We start from the raw sequence: 14,044 nt of genomic DNA on the forward strand, positions 1-14,044 counted from the left end.
TCTGTCTCTCTCTGTATCAAAAATAAATAAAACATTTAAAAAAAATTAAAAATAATAAATAAATAAATAAATAAAAGTAATTACTCAGGAACTGCCTAATGGCTCAGAAAGTGAAGTCAGGATTGGAACCAAGAGACTGTGACTTTTGCTGACTCCTGGGTTGTGTTGAACCGATCACTTAGTTTCACTGTGTTTCTATTTCTTGATTTGAAAATTGAGGCCACTAGATTAAACCAGCCTACAGATAGATTCTGAAAAAAATCTACCAGAAATATAAGAAAAGTTTTTCTGATGTCATAGAAAAGAAAATTATGCTATAGCATGAGTTCAAGTGATTCAAAGCAGCATGTGGAAATTAAAGCCCAGTAAAAAACATCAAAAGTGGAAAACCCAAATGAAATCCTATATTACTAACAGTGTTTCAGGAGCAATCCAAATAAGATCAGTTTCACAACTGCAATGGGACAGTCCTTCTATTTTGCATGAAGTATTATTAAGATTGATTAAGCCCTCCAACATTGCTGGATTGTATAGTTATCTGGAAAGCTACGTATTTTTTTTAATGTTCAATAATAAAAGAGATAATTAAGAATCTAAGGGAGCAAAACTTCTGCCACCCTCTTCAGTCTTTTAGATCAGTGGAGAAAACAACGTATTCATCTAATTTGTAACTTCCCAAGGCCCATAATGAAGGGCCCAGAAGACAGATACCTAACATCAAATCATGCCTTAATGATTAAGTATTAAGTATTAGCATAGACTGGGGGAATTTTACTCACTGAATATAAGACATTGCTACAATTTAATTTTATTCTCAACCAAACCAACTTTAAAAAGGCTAATGGGGGCACCTGGGTGGCTCAGTCGGTTAAGCGTCCGGCTTCGGCTCAGGTCATGATCTCATAATTCGTGAGTTTGAGCCCCGAGTCGAACTCTGTGCTGACAGCTAGCTCAAAGCCTGGAGCCTATTTTGGATTCGGTGTCTCCCTCTCTATCTGACCCTCCCCTGTTCACGCTGTCTCTCTCTGTCTCTCAAAAATAAAATTTAAAAAACCATTAAAAAAATTTTTAATTAAAGAAAAAAGCCTTATGTTGGGGCGTCTGGGTGGCTCAGTCTGTTAAGCATCTGGCTTCAGCTCAGCTCATGATCTCACAGTTCGTGGGTTCGAGCCCCACGTCGGGCTCTACACTGACAGCTAGCTCAGAGCCTGGAGCCTGCTTCAGATTCTGTATCTCCCTCTCTCTCTCTGACCTTCCCCTGTTCATGATGTCTCTCTCTCTCTCTCTCTCTCTCTCTCTCTCTCTCTCTCTCTCAAAAAAATAAATAAATAAATAAATAAAAACTTTTTTTTTAAAAGCCTTATGTTTTTCAGGGACACCGGAATGTCGGCTAAACAGTATTATCTGACATGGTCCGGTCAAGGCAAATTTCTGCTCGGCCTAGGGGCATCCTAACCATCAAGTCCCAATTCCTTAATAACCTAGTTCAGCCTGAATCCTTCTCTTCGACACTCTAAGCAACCACTGGAAGCCCATATAATTGTCATCTTATAAAAGAATTCATTTAAAGGTGGTTTGAAAGTTAATGGTTAAACCCATTGTTTGTGGTTCCATGAATATAGGTCACAATAGTAACAAGCCTTTAGACTGAAGGTACATAAAGAGGCAGTGAGCAGTTCAGGACCTTATTACAACATGTCTATCAAACCTAGAGGAACAAACAATGTGTCTGATTGATTTGAAGGGAAAAAAAAGTCTGGCAGACAGCTCTCATTGTGCCATTAGTCCCAAACCTTGTCCCAAATTAAAATGGAAGTTGAAGCAAAAGCTTTCCTGACTCAAGTCCCCGGGATCAGCTCGCTTTAGGGCAAAACTTTCAGTTATATTCAAATTTCTCATCTTTCCCCGTCACAGGTTCAGCTGCTGGTGACTCAGAAATGTCTCTGTATATACAATGGTCCCAAGGATGGAAAGATCTGTGGAGAACAAAACAAGGCCCACCTGCCCCCAACAGCACACAACAAGAAAAAAATTCCCTTTCAGTTTTGACACTTCTGTTCTAGTTCATCTCCTGTCTCATTATGGGAAAGGCCAAATATGAACACTGCAAATGAGTGATATGCATGGCCTTTTGAGAAAAGTTTAGAGAGGGAATATAATGTCTGAACAGAAATTTTTATTTCTTAAGCTAATATCACATCTAAAGTCTCTCACTATCAGTTATTTTGACTCTTGGAAGCCCATAGGTAATACGATGGTGGCTCTTACATTAATTATATTAATTACATTAATTAATTAATAATTACTCTTCTTATTGCCAGCACCTCATCCAGTGTGAGTCATTCAGGAGGGGTTCAATGACAGCTCTGCAGGCTTTTAAAGACAGCTAGTTGGGGCGCCTGGGTGGCTCAGTTGGTTAAGCATCAACTTTGGCTCAGTTCATGATCTCATAGTTTGTGGGTTCAAGCCCTGCGTCAGGCTTGGTACTGACAGCTCAGAGCCTGAAGTCTGGTTTGAATTCCGTGTCTCCATATCTCTCTCTCCCTCCCTCCCCTGCTCATGTTCTGTGTGTGTCTCTCTCTCTCAAAAATAAACAGACATTAAAAATTTTTTTAAAACACAGCTGGTCAAAAGTTTCAGATTTAAGTTTCAAAGTATGTATCAGATTGTAAAAGCATATCTTAGATTCAAATAAATGATGGGAAATAATTGGAAATTGTGAATGCTTAATTAAAAGACTACATAGGACAATCCTAACAATCACATTTAAAATTTATAAATTCTATGCAACTGAGTCACAAAAATTGAGTGTGGGATCCAGGAAATGCAAATCAAAATCATGATGAGATAGCACCTTACACTCATCAGAATGGCGAGAATAAAAAGAACCAGAAATAACAGGCATTGGTACAGATGTAGGGGAAAAAGTACTCTTGTGGACTGTTGATAGGAATGTAAGTTGGTAGAGTCACTGTGGAAAACAGTATAGAGTTTCCTCAAGAAATTAAAAACAGAAGTACCATATGATCCAATGTTTCCACTAGTGGGTATTTTTCCAAAGAAAAGGAAACACTAATTCAAAAAGATATATGCATGCCTATTATTATATACATCATTATTATGTATAAAAACCAAAATATGAAAGTGACCCAAGAGTCTACCCATAGATGAATGGGTAAAGATATGGGGGGGGGGGTGTGTGTAATAGAATATTACTCAGCCATATAAAGGAGACAAATCTTGCCACTTGTGAGAACGAGCATGGTGCATGGACCTAGAAGCAATCTACTAAGCGAAATTAGACAGAGAAAGACAAATACCATATGATTTTACTTTCATGTAAAATCAATCAAACAAACAAAAAGAATAAAGAAAAAGCAGAATCAGACTTACAAATGCAAAGCACAAACTGATCATGGCCAGAGAGAAGGGGGTAGAGGGATAGGCAAAATAAATGGAAATGAGGGGGAAGCATAGGTTAGGGAATGAATAAGTCACAGGAAGAAAAGGTACAACACAGCAAATATGGTCAATGACATTGTAGTAGTGATGTATGGTGACAGATTGTAGCTACGCTTGTGGTGACCATCCTGTAATGTATAAACTTGTTGAATCACGACATTGCACATTTGAAACTAATGTAACACTGTGTGTCAGCTGTACTCAAAAAAAAAAATTGGGTGTGGGAATTGTATATGTTTTTATAAATATTTTTAAATGTCTATATAGTCTGCATTCATGCTTATTTATAGGAAGAAGTATCTTCATATACTTTCAGAGCCAAAAAATTATAAACTTTAAATATAAAAATAAGTAAATGGTTTATTTGGGTATACTTAAATTTTATTTTTCTCTCTGAGTCCTGACCAAATGCAAAACAAATTAACTAGTTGACCTAACTTCAAATTAACTCCCCCTCTACCCCTCACACAAAAAGACCATCTTCAAATGCTTCAAGTTCCTTGAGGACAAGGACGATGTCTTAGGCCTCTACTGTATTTTCCATAGAACCTAGCAATATGCTACAGAATGCTTCATAGCAGTTTGATAATTCAAACTAAGTGATCGGCCTTCTATATTTGACAAGGCACGACCCCTTCAATAACCACTATCTAAATGTTTGGGGTTTCCTTAAATATGAATAAAATTAGTAAATTGGTGAGGATTTAATCTTTTTTAACATATAGAGACTTTTATTGTGCTGCTTTTTGGAGGTGATAAATGATGAGAATTGCTATTCACGGTAATGCTGTCAGAAGTTTCCAGGGCCTTGGTGCATCTTGGTTTCAGTTTTGCTCACAACACCTTGTGCTATGCCTAGTACAAAGTAGGTACTCAATAAATATGAATTAATGCCAAAGAGTCAATACCTAAATATGAGCACTTTGGTTATTCATTCTTATAAATTGAAAACCTCTCTTCTTTGCTTATTTTTGGCACTAAAATATCCCAAGGCTAACAAATTCTTTCATTTAAAAAATCTTCTGGGGCACCTGGGTGGCTCATTTGGTTAAGCAGCCAACTTCAGCTCAGGTCATTATCTCACGGTTCATGGGTTTGAGTCCCACATCAGGTCTGTGCTGACAGCTCAGAGCCTGGAGCCTGCTTTGGATTCTGTGTCTCCCTCTTTCTCTGCCCCTCCCCCACCCATGCTCTATTTCTTTCTGTCTCAATAATAAATTTAAAAAACATTAAAAATGTTTTTTAAAAATCTTCTATACCTTGAGGAAACTAAGATCGAATCTGGTTAGTGGTGTGAAGGCCTAGGAGAAAAGAACCTGGAGACATTTTGAGGAGGAGAATGCAGGGAGCTTCCTGTAGAGAGTGGTAGAGAGACAGAAGAAATGGAGAATTGTTTGTCCTGGTTTATTTTTTTTTTAAGACCTTCATTTTATTATTGGGGGGAAGACTTTCATTTTTAAATAATCAGAAGTGATCGGGGCACCTTGGTGGCTCAGTCATTTAAGTATCTGGCTCTTGACTTTCGCTCAGGTCACAATCTCACAGTTCGTGAGTTCAAGCCGCACATCCGGCTCTGCACTGATAGCACAGAGCCTGCTTGGGATTCTCTGTCCCTCTCTCTCCCTCTCCCCTGCTCTCTCTCTCAAAATAAATAAATAAACTTTTTAAAAAATCAGAAATGATCACTTTATGAGTAAATGAATTATGTCAAATACACTTGTCAATTTCTAAAGTAGCAAGAAGGCTTTGAACTTAAAATATTCTAAATATATTTACCACTGTGTCATATACCTGTGGTGCTAGGCTTTTTTCTTTTTATATCCCCAAATAGCTTATTCCTCAATAGGTTGAAAATTCTTGACATTTTTATCTCTGCCTACCTGTTGACTACTCAGGTCAAAATCAAGATATTGTAACGATTGAGACATATGTTACTGTACTGAGGTCTCTCTCCTGCACAGGCAGCAAACCTGGACACTGACCATCCTTAGCTTGGCCTGATCTCAGGGAGAAAATGGGTTTTGCTGTCGTCAGCCTCAGATGCCAAAGACCCACTTGGGTCCTGAAGAACAAGGGTAGGCATAATGTTCTTCTCTTGTTTATGGTTTCTTTTCATAATGAAAAAGGAAAACGAGGGGGGCCTGGATGACTCAGTTGGTTAAGCATTAGAATCTTGATATTGGTTCAGGTCATGATCGCATGGTAGTGGGATTGAGCCTGTCATCAGGCTCCAAGCTGAGTGTAGATTCTCTCTTTCTCTCTCCCTCTCTCCCTCTGTACCTTCCCCCTTCTCTCTCTCTGTTTCAAAAATAAAACAAATGAACATAAAAGAAAAAAAAAAGGAAAGGAGAAATCTTAAACCAAATGGAACATGATACTAATCTCTTGCTAAAATGATTTGAGGATTTCGGGATGGTGGAGATACCTTTTTAACAAATCAGAGAAGTCTTGGGGCACCTGGGTGGCTCAGTTAGTAGAGTGTCCAACTCTTGATTTTAGCTCAGGTCCTGATCTCACGGTTCTTGGGATCAAGCTCCGTGTCAGGCCCTGTGCTGACTGCAGGGAGCGTGCTTGGTATCCTCTCTCCCCTCTCTCCCTCTGCCCCTCCCTTGCTCTCTCTCTCTCTCTCTCTCTCTCTCTCTCTCTCTCTCAAAATAAACAAACTTTAAAAAAATCAGAGAAGTTTTTCCCGAAAGTCTGATACTTGCTATCTCAAACAAAAATTCAGATCACAAATATAAAAGTGATGTTTTTACTAAGAAAGAAGTTGAATTGCTTAAATGTATTAATGTGCAAAGGGGTTTTGTTCTTATGTGGTGGTTCTGGAATAGCATGTTTGATGAGAGCTGTTTTCTCTTTGAAAGATATCAGGAGAGGACCTGCATTTGCTGGTCTTCATATGTGAAACAAGAAAAGAGAACAAGCAAGTTCTTAACATTAAGCCAGTGTAAACATGTAGCCAAATCGATTTCAGGCTGTGGGCTTTCCATGTGGCACGGCGGGCTTCTCTGGGTGGCCATCAACCTGTGGGCAGGCTCACCCAGGATCAGAGAGGTGGCTGAGTGTGGCCATTCCCCTCTGGGGCCATCGCTTACGAAATCTCAGACCTCCTATCGATTTGTTACTCTGACTTTCACAACACCACCACTCATGCCTGAGTTTTTCCATCTCATTAAGTAATAAGAATAATGATATTTGTCTTTTCCTCATGGTACAATGGCAATGTAAGTGAATGGAAGCGAGTGTTGAAATCCTGGCTGTCTAATGAAGGATATTCTTCAGGCTCCCTAGAACACATCTCAGAAGAAAGTATATACGATATACATAAGCCAAATCAAGTAAATACAATATACATAAACCAAATCAGTATACAACAAGCCACCCTAAGTGGCATTAGGTGATGTTTTTATCCTAAACTTAATGCTTATTTATTTTTAAGAGGGGGGGCAGAGAGAGAGGGAGACACAGAATTTGAGGCAGGTTCCAAGCTCTGAGCTGTCATCACAGAGCCCAATGCAGGGCTCGAACTCACAAACCATGAGATTATGATCTGAGCACCCCCTAAAATTAAATATAAGGGGGAAAGCAATGATAAAAATTAAACACAAACTAATTTTCAAAGGGATGAAAATGTAAAATCCCAAGATGGTACTTTAAATGATTTCAACACATAGACAAACACACACACACACACACACACACACACACACACACACACACACAGCGAGTCTCTAGCTATAGAATAATATTTTAAGCAAAACCAAAAAGAGTAAAATATTTAATGTAGATTATAAGAGCTATAAAGAAAAATTCCCTAAAGTTATAAAGTGTAACCTTTATGTTGAATGCAGAAAAGTAATGAAATATTTCCTGAAGGGCTCTAGAATAATTTTTCTGTATCATCCCTTTCAGCAATCTGGTAAGACAGATTTATAATTGCTACCAGTTTTTACAGATGAGGAAACTGAAATTGAATAAAAGGGGAAAAAAACATCTTCACAAAAAAGTTCAAATATTAGCTCTTGAAATTCTATTCCCCACTCTTTGGGCATAACAAAAGAATTTGTTTTTAAAGACATAAGTTTATTGCGAATCAAATTAAAGGCCTTTAAATGTTTAGATTGTAGTTCAGAAAAGTTTTAGAAAACTGTATTTCTTTGAGAAGCTGCATTTGAAGCATATTTGAAAATTATCTAATAAAACATTTAGAAAGTGTCAACATAATAGCAATTCCCATAAAACTTCAAAAGTTGTCAACACAATAGGTCTTTTGTACCTCCTAGTGACTTTAGGACTACGGCAGATCCTTTTTAATTCGAAATTGTCCAACCACCTTCTAGAACAATGAGCCTTCCAACTGAGGCTTAAGATGAGGTACAAAGTATTGTGGATTTCGAAATTGGGCCCAAAACTTTCTTTTGGGGGCGGGGGCAGAAGCAACTTTTGATGATGTTCTTACTGATGCCAGATAGTGCAAGAACAGGAATGTTTAATTTGTTATCAAGTTGCTTTGAAACCCACTCATAAAGAAAATATTTTTAAATCCCTAAATCAATCAATCACAGCAATAATTTCTGCCTTTTGCCTCCTGCTTTTAAACGTAGGCAAATCTCACATGCCTTTATTGATCAATTAATTCATGGATGGGTACTTTCTATAGAAAATAGAACATCAGTACTTAGAGTTGAAAAACAAGTACCTGAGGAGGTCTTCTATGCTCTGCCAATCTCCTTTAGTTCTCTCAGGCTGAAGCCTTCTCACAACATCAATGAGCCCCATCCTCCCTCCAAAAAGGAATTTTTTTTTCTAGTATACATTGCCCCACTTCACCAGACTACTCTCCATACTTCACTTTATGCCATATCAACTTCGACGTTAAAAGAAGTTCCGCAAAGCAGCTTTCACCAAAATGGTAATTCTCAGCCTTCTACCCAAGGAGATATTAGGGCTTTTTTCTATTAATATATATGTAAGTTTAAAATGAATAAATGATTGTTAGAATCGGTTCCAATAAAAATTTAATTATTTCTAGCTCTAGTCAAAAACTTTCATGTTGGAAGACTTGAGTGGAGAGCAAACAATGGGGAGAAAGTAATAACTAAGATACCTTGTTACTATGTACCAGGCTTTCCATGTGGCTCATTTAATCCTCCCTAGGATGTAGGTACAGTTAGTATCCTTTTTTCATAGATGAAGAAATTGAGGCATACAGGGGTTAAATGACTTGCCCAAAGTCAGCAGAGCCTAAATCAATGCAGTTGGCCTTTGGAGCCTGCACACTGAACCCCAGCACTCTACTGCCTGCACACACACACACACACACACACACACACACACACACACACACACACTTCGTTAACTCCAAATGTGCATCTTCCCTCCATTTGGTACTAGGAATGTACCTTCTTAGCAGACATTTAGGGAACAATGTGATCTAATAACACACCAAACATAAGTAAGGAACTAAAACTATAATCACCCTTCAAGTCCAAAGTCCACTGCTCTGCTAATTCTGATTCTTTATTTCCCCCCACAAAGCCTAGGACAGTTCCGGGAGGACATCATCTCAGTACTGTCTATTAATTTTTTTTTAATTTTTAACATTTACTTATGATTGAGTAACAGAGAGAGACAGAGCATAAGCCTGGAAGGGCAGAGAGAGGGAAGACACAGAATCCAAAGCAGGCTCCAGGCTCCAAGCTGTCAGCACAGAATGCAATGTGGGACTCGAACCCATGAGTGGTGAGATCATGACCTGAGCCCAAGTCGGACCCTCAACTGACTGAGCCACTCATACGCCTCTATTAATTTTTTTAAGTGCTTATTGATTTACTTTGAGAGAGAGAGAGAGTGCACTTGAGGGAGGTGCAGAGAAAGAGAGAGAGAGGGAGCGAGAGAGAGAATCCCAAGGAACTCCTTGCCGTCAGCAGAGAGCTGTACTCAAGGCTCGAACTCACGAGCGCTGAGATCATAACCTGCGTCAAAATCAAGAGTCAGATGCTTAACCAAATGAGCAACTCAGGTGCCCCTATACTGCCAATAATTTGATTTTAATAATACTGAAGGATGGATGATGAACCTTTAAAAAAAAAAAAAAGTCAGCCCAACCACTAAAACTTTCTGTAGCTGCCAGGAGTCCAGGCTAATCCTCCAGACAACAGTCAGTGTGGCCAGGAAGACCTGGGAGCAAGGAAGAAGGATGTGACTGGGGGCTGCCTTTGATGCAGTTAAAAAGTTAAAATACTGTTCAGTGGTCAGATTTATGGCTGTCTTAGTGAGTTATTCAGATAGTTACTTTGTGTGAATACTTGTGTTACTAAGCACGGAAAAAAAGAAGTCGGAAAGGGATAAAAAATGGGAGAAGAGAAGGAGGAGAAAGGATCTACAACACAGACTTTATATCCAAAACTGCAAACTTCAAATGGATCAATGGGAGAGAAGTACCAACACTGCAAAGAGATTTTCCATTTTAAAAAAGGTATACAAGCTTGCACTGAGCAGCAGATACGGCATTTTTATTTTGTTAAATTTGATTTATATCTAATTTTTTTATTATGTAAAAAAGTTTTTAATGTTTTATTTATTTTTTAATAATAATTTTTTTAATGTTTTGTTTGTTTTTGAGAGAGAGAGAGAGAGAGGGAGAGAGAGAGAGACAGTGTGAGCAGAAGAGGGTCAGAGAGAGAGGTACAGAATCCAAAGATAGGTTCCAGGCTCTGAGCTAGCTGTCAGCACAGAGCCCGACGTGGGACTCAAACCCATGAACTGGGAGATCATGACCTGAGCTGAAGTTGGGTGCTCAACTGACTGAGCCACCTAGGCACCCCATGTTTTATTTATTTTTGAGGGACAGAAACAGAGACAGAGCACAAGCTGGAGAGGAGCAGAGAGAGAGGGAGACACAAAATCCAAAGTGGGCTCCAGGCTCTGAGCTGTCAGCACAGAGCCTGAAGCAGGACTCAAACTCATGAACTGCAAGATCATGACCTGAACCGAAGTCAGACGCTCAACCAACTGAGCCACCCAGGCACCCCTACATCTAAATGTTTTAAAACAACTCTTATCAAATAAAGCAAGATATGACCATACTTGCTAAAGTTTGGGCCGTATTATTTCCAAAGTTTTTGGAAATAGCCACCACAAGTTCCAATGCTGTAGCTGGGTTTTATTGCTAGGTCATCTAGATATTAAGATTGACCCTTTCTAATTAAACATCTTTAGAATACAAGAATAAAAGGCCTACTTGTGTGTTTAAGGGTATTCTAGGAAAACAGTGACTTAAGTACTCAAATATAATCATCATTGCCTCTAAGGTTATTCATTGTCAGAGAGTACACACACACACACACACACACACACACACACACACACACACAGATACAATGTACAATGTATGATTTCTAGCTTTATATTTGTCTGAGGTGTTAACCAAAAACTCTCCTGGATTTCCAATTTAAACTTAGGCAGTATTGTGAGATGCAAAACAAGCATCAAAACAAAACAGAAACACTACTGAGAAAACTAATGGTCAAAGCATTTTTAACATTCCTCTGTACCAAGGTTAAGTGAAACTACTTGATAAAGCAAAAAAAACAAAAAAACAAAAAAAAAAACATTTAACAAAGAGGCATCTGTGGCAGGTTCAAGCCTCCTGAAAGAAGCAGGAGGCTATAGGGGCTTAGTGCAAAAACAACAGACTCACAGTTTCTTCTATTTACAATGTCTTCAGCCCTGTGCAAGTTACATAACATCACCATGTGTCAGTTCTTAATCTTCAAAATGGGAATGAAAATACTACCTACCTCAGGATTGTTGAACAAATGAGTTAGTTCATATTAAGTGCATATAACAGTGTCTGATCATAGCAATTTACACTTAAATGCTTGCTATTATTTGTGAGATAGAAGATAGGACTGGAACATTCAAATAAGATCAGACACATAAAAGTACCACATATGTTTTGGTTCTATTCTCTGCCAGTTTCCATGTGGACATTCTGATGAGCCTAATTTTATTTTCTTCTTGAACGGAATCTCTGTGCATCTCCCGAGGGTATGTGTGTGTGTGTGTGTGTGTGTGTGTGTGTGTGTGTGTGTGTAAGAGCGAGAGCAAGAGAGAGAGAGAGAGAGAGAAAGAAAGAATCCCAAGCAGACTCCATGCTATCAGTATAAAGCACAACACAGGGCTCAAACCCATGAATCGTGAGACCATGACCTGAGGTGACATCAAGAGTCAGATGCTTAACCGACTGAGCCACCCAGAATCTCTATCTCTGTGCATCATGATAATGACTGCAAAGAATTGGTAGAAGGTACTAATTCTATAAAATCTCTAGGGGAATAGGAAGTTTCCAAGCTTCCGTATCTCTTCAGGCTTATTATTGGTTCTCAGGACTCCTACCTCTTACACATCTTAATACGGCTAGGTAGGAAATGGTGTCTCAGTGATGGGTGTGACCTACATCTAACCACCCCGTCTGATCTGTGTACACTTCTCTCCCCTCCTTCCCTGTGAGTCTCCTTTCTGCCTCAGGCTGTTAAATCCTGCCCCCGACCCCCAACTCCAACGCACACAAAGACTGATCCATTCTAACTTTGCAAACTCTCTTGTCCACATATGTAAAATTAATGATTGCTAAAATGACATAGGCATTAAAGGGGCAGAAAGAAAACAAAATTTAAGAAACGTGGCAGACATTATTAATTTCTTATCCCAAACCATTCTCTCTTTCTTCCTACCAATGGAACCCTAATTTTTCCCACTGGACAAGGGATCCTATTGTGAGCTGAGCTTGAGTCTAAATCCTGAATATTCTAACTCTGGCTATTCTATTTCACTTCCAGTGAGTAGTTTAGGGATGGGCATGTGACCAGGATCTCATCTGTGATATAATGAGGAATCTGCCAGGGTGTTATCAGGAGGATTTCTTTTCTGATAAAAGGATAGAACATAGGACACCCTCATTTCTTTCACTGGACATTATTTTGTCATCTGATGTGACTTCTGGAACTGCTGCAGCCACCTGGCACCTGGTAACAAGGAAAAGTACCAGAAGACAAGTCAACATATTGTCAGTGATGAAGATGGAAAAGACAAGGGTCCTAGTGATGTCACCAAGCCATGAATTACCCAGTGGCCCTGGAGCTGCCCCACCTCTGATTCTCTTATTATGTGAGAGGGATTTTCTTTTCCTCAGGGTTGAAGCCAGCTGGGTCTGGGCTTTCTGTTGTTTGCAGTTTAACTAAAACAAAGGGAAACCATTGTCTTGGAAAAGAAAGTAAGCTAAAGATACGACAGAAGAAAGGGGGTGGAGGAAGGAAGGAAAGAGAAAAGGGGACTATAAGCTGCCTAATGATGGATTCAGGATATATTTTAGTCTATTTTTTTATCGTAAGAATAGCCTACCCTTTTCCTTGCATAAAAGCTGATAAACTGTATGAAAAAATATTTTGTGCCTTGCAGACTACAGATCTGTGGCATTCATCCATGGTGGAAACCAAAATCACTTCAAATTTTTTGTCAAATGCCTCAAGTTGGAAGTCAAATTAGATAGTCAGGTCTGGCATCTATCCCTCATTACAAAGTACAGGGCTTACCATAGGCATTATTATGAAAAGAAAATCAATGTTAATTGTTTAAATTGTTAGTTCCCGTTAACTGACACTCCAAATCTCTGACACAATGATTCTCTGCAAACAACACTAACCACCCACTCTAACTCCTAATAAGACTCAATTTGGGAGAGAATGTAAAGTATATTTTGCTTTTGATGAATTAAGGAGAAAACATTCCTCCTCAAATCTTTCTCTAGTTGAGTGGCCTCTTCATAGGGATCTAAAGTCCAATTGTATCAGAAATAGGACTGCGAAGATATGATAAACCCCTAAAAACTGTAGGCCCAATTCAGAATTCAGAAGTAAGAGATGCAGGATCAGAGCCAGTAAGAACCTGGAGTCATTTGCGGTTCTGCTGCATATAACCTGTCCATATCAACTGCTTCTGGACATTTCTCTAGAACTGTAGTTAGAAACCTTGGTGACTTCGATCTAAAAGCTCAAATCGTGGGGCACCTGGGTGGCTCAGTCGGTTGAGATCTGACTCTTGGTTTCAACTCAAGTCATGGCCCCACAGTTCATGAGACTGAGCCATGCATCAGGCTCTCCTTCCCTCCCCTCTCCTGCCCCACACTCCTCCTTTCTCTCAAAATAAATAAACTTTAAAAAATTAAAAATAAATAAAAGCTCAAGTCTTTATTTTATTTTTTTAAGTTTGTTTATTTTGAGGAGAGAGAGAATGCATGTGCAAGTGGAAGAGGGGCAGAGGGAGAGGGAGGGAGAGAGGGACAGAGAGAGAGGGCAGAGGGAGGGAGAGAGAGAGAGAGAGAGAGAGAGAGAGAGAGAGAGAGAGAGAATCCCAAGCAGACTCCAAGCTGCCAGGGTGCAGCCCAATGTAGGATCGGAAACCATAAACTGTGAGATCATGACCTGAGCTGAAATCAAGAGTCAGATGCTCAACTGACTGAGCCCCCAGGCATCCCTCAAATCTGTAGTTCAAAGCAGGCCTTCTGTTCCTGGTACTCTGG

The sequence above is a fragment of the Suricata suricatta genome, chromosome 3 (genome assembly GCF_006229205.1).
Source record: "Suricata suricatta isolate VVHF042 chromosome 3, meerkat_22Aug2017_6uvM2_HiC, whole genome shotgun sequence".
In the NCBI taxonomy this organism is placed as follows: Eukaryota; Metazoa; Chordata; class Mammalia; order Carnivora; family Herpestidae; genus Suricata; species Suricata suricatta.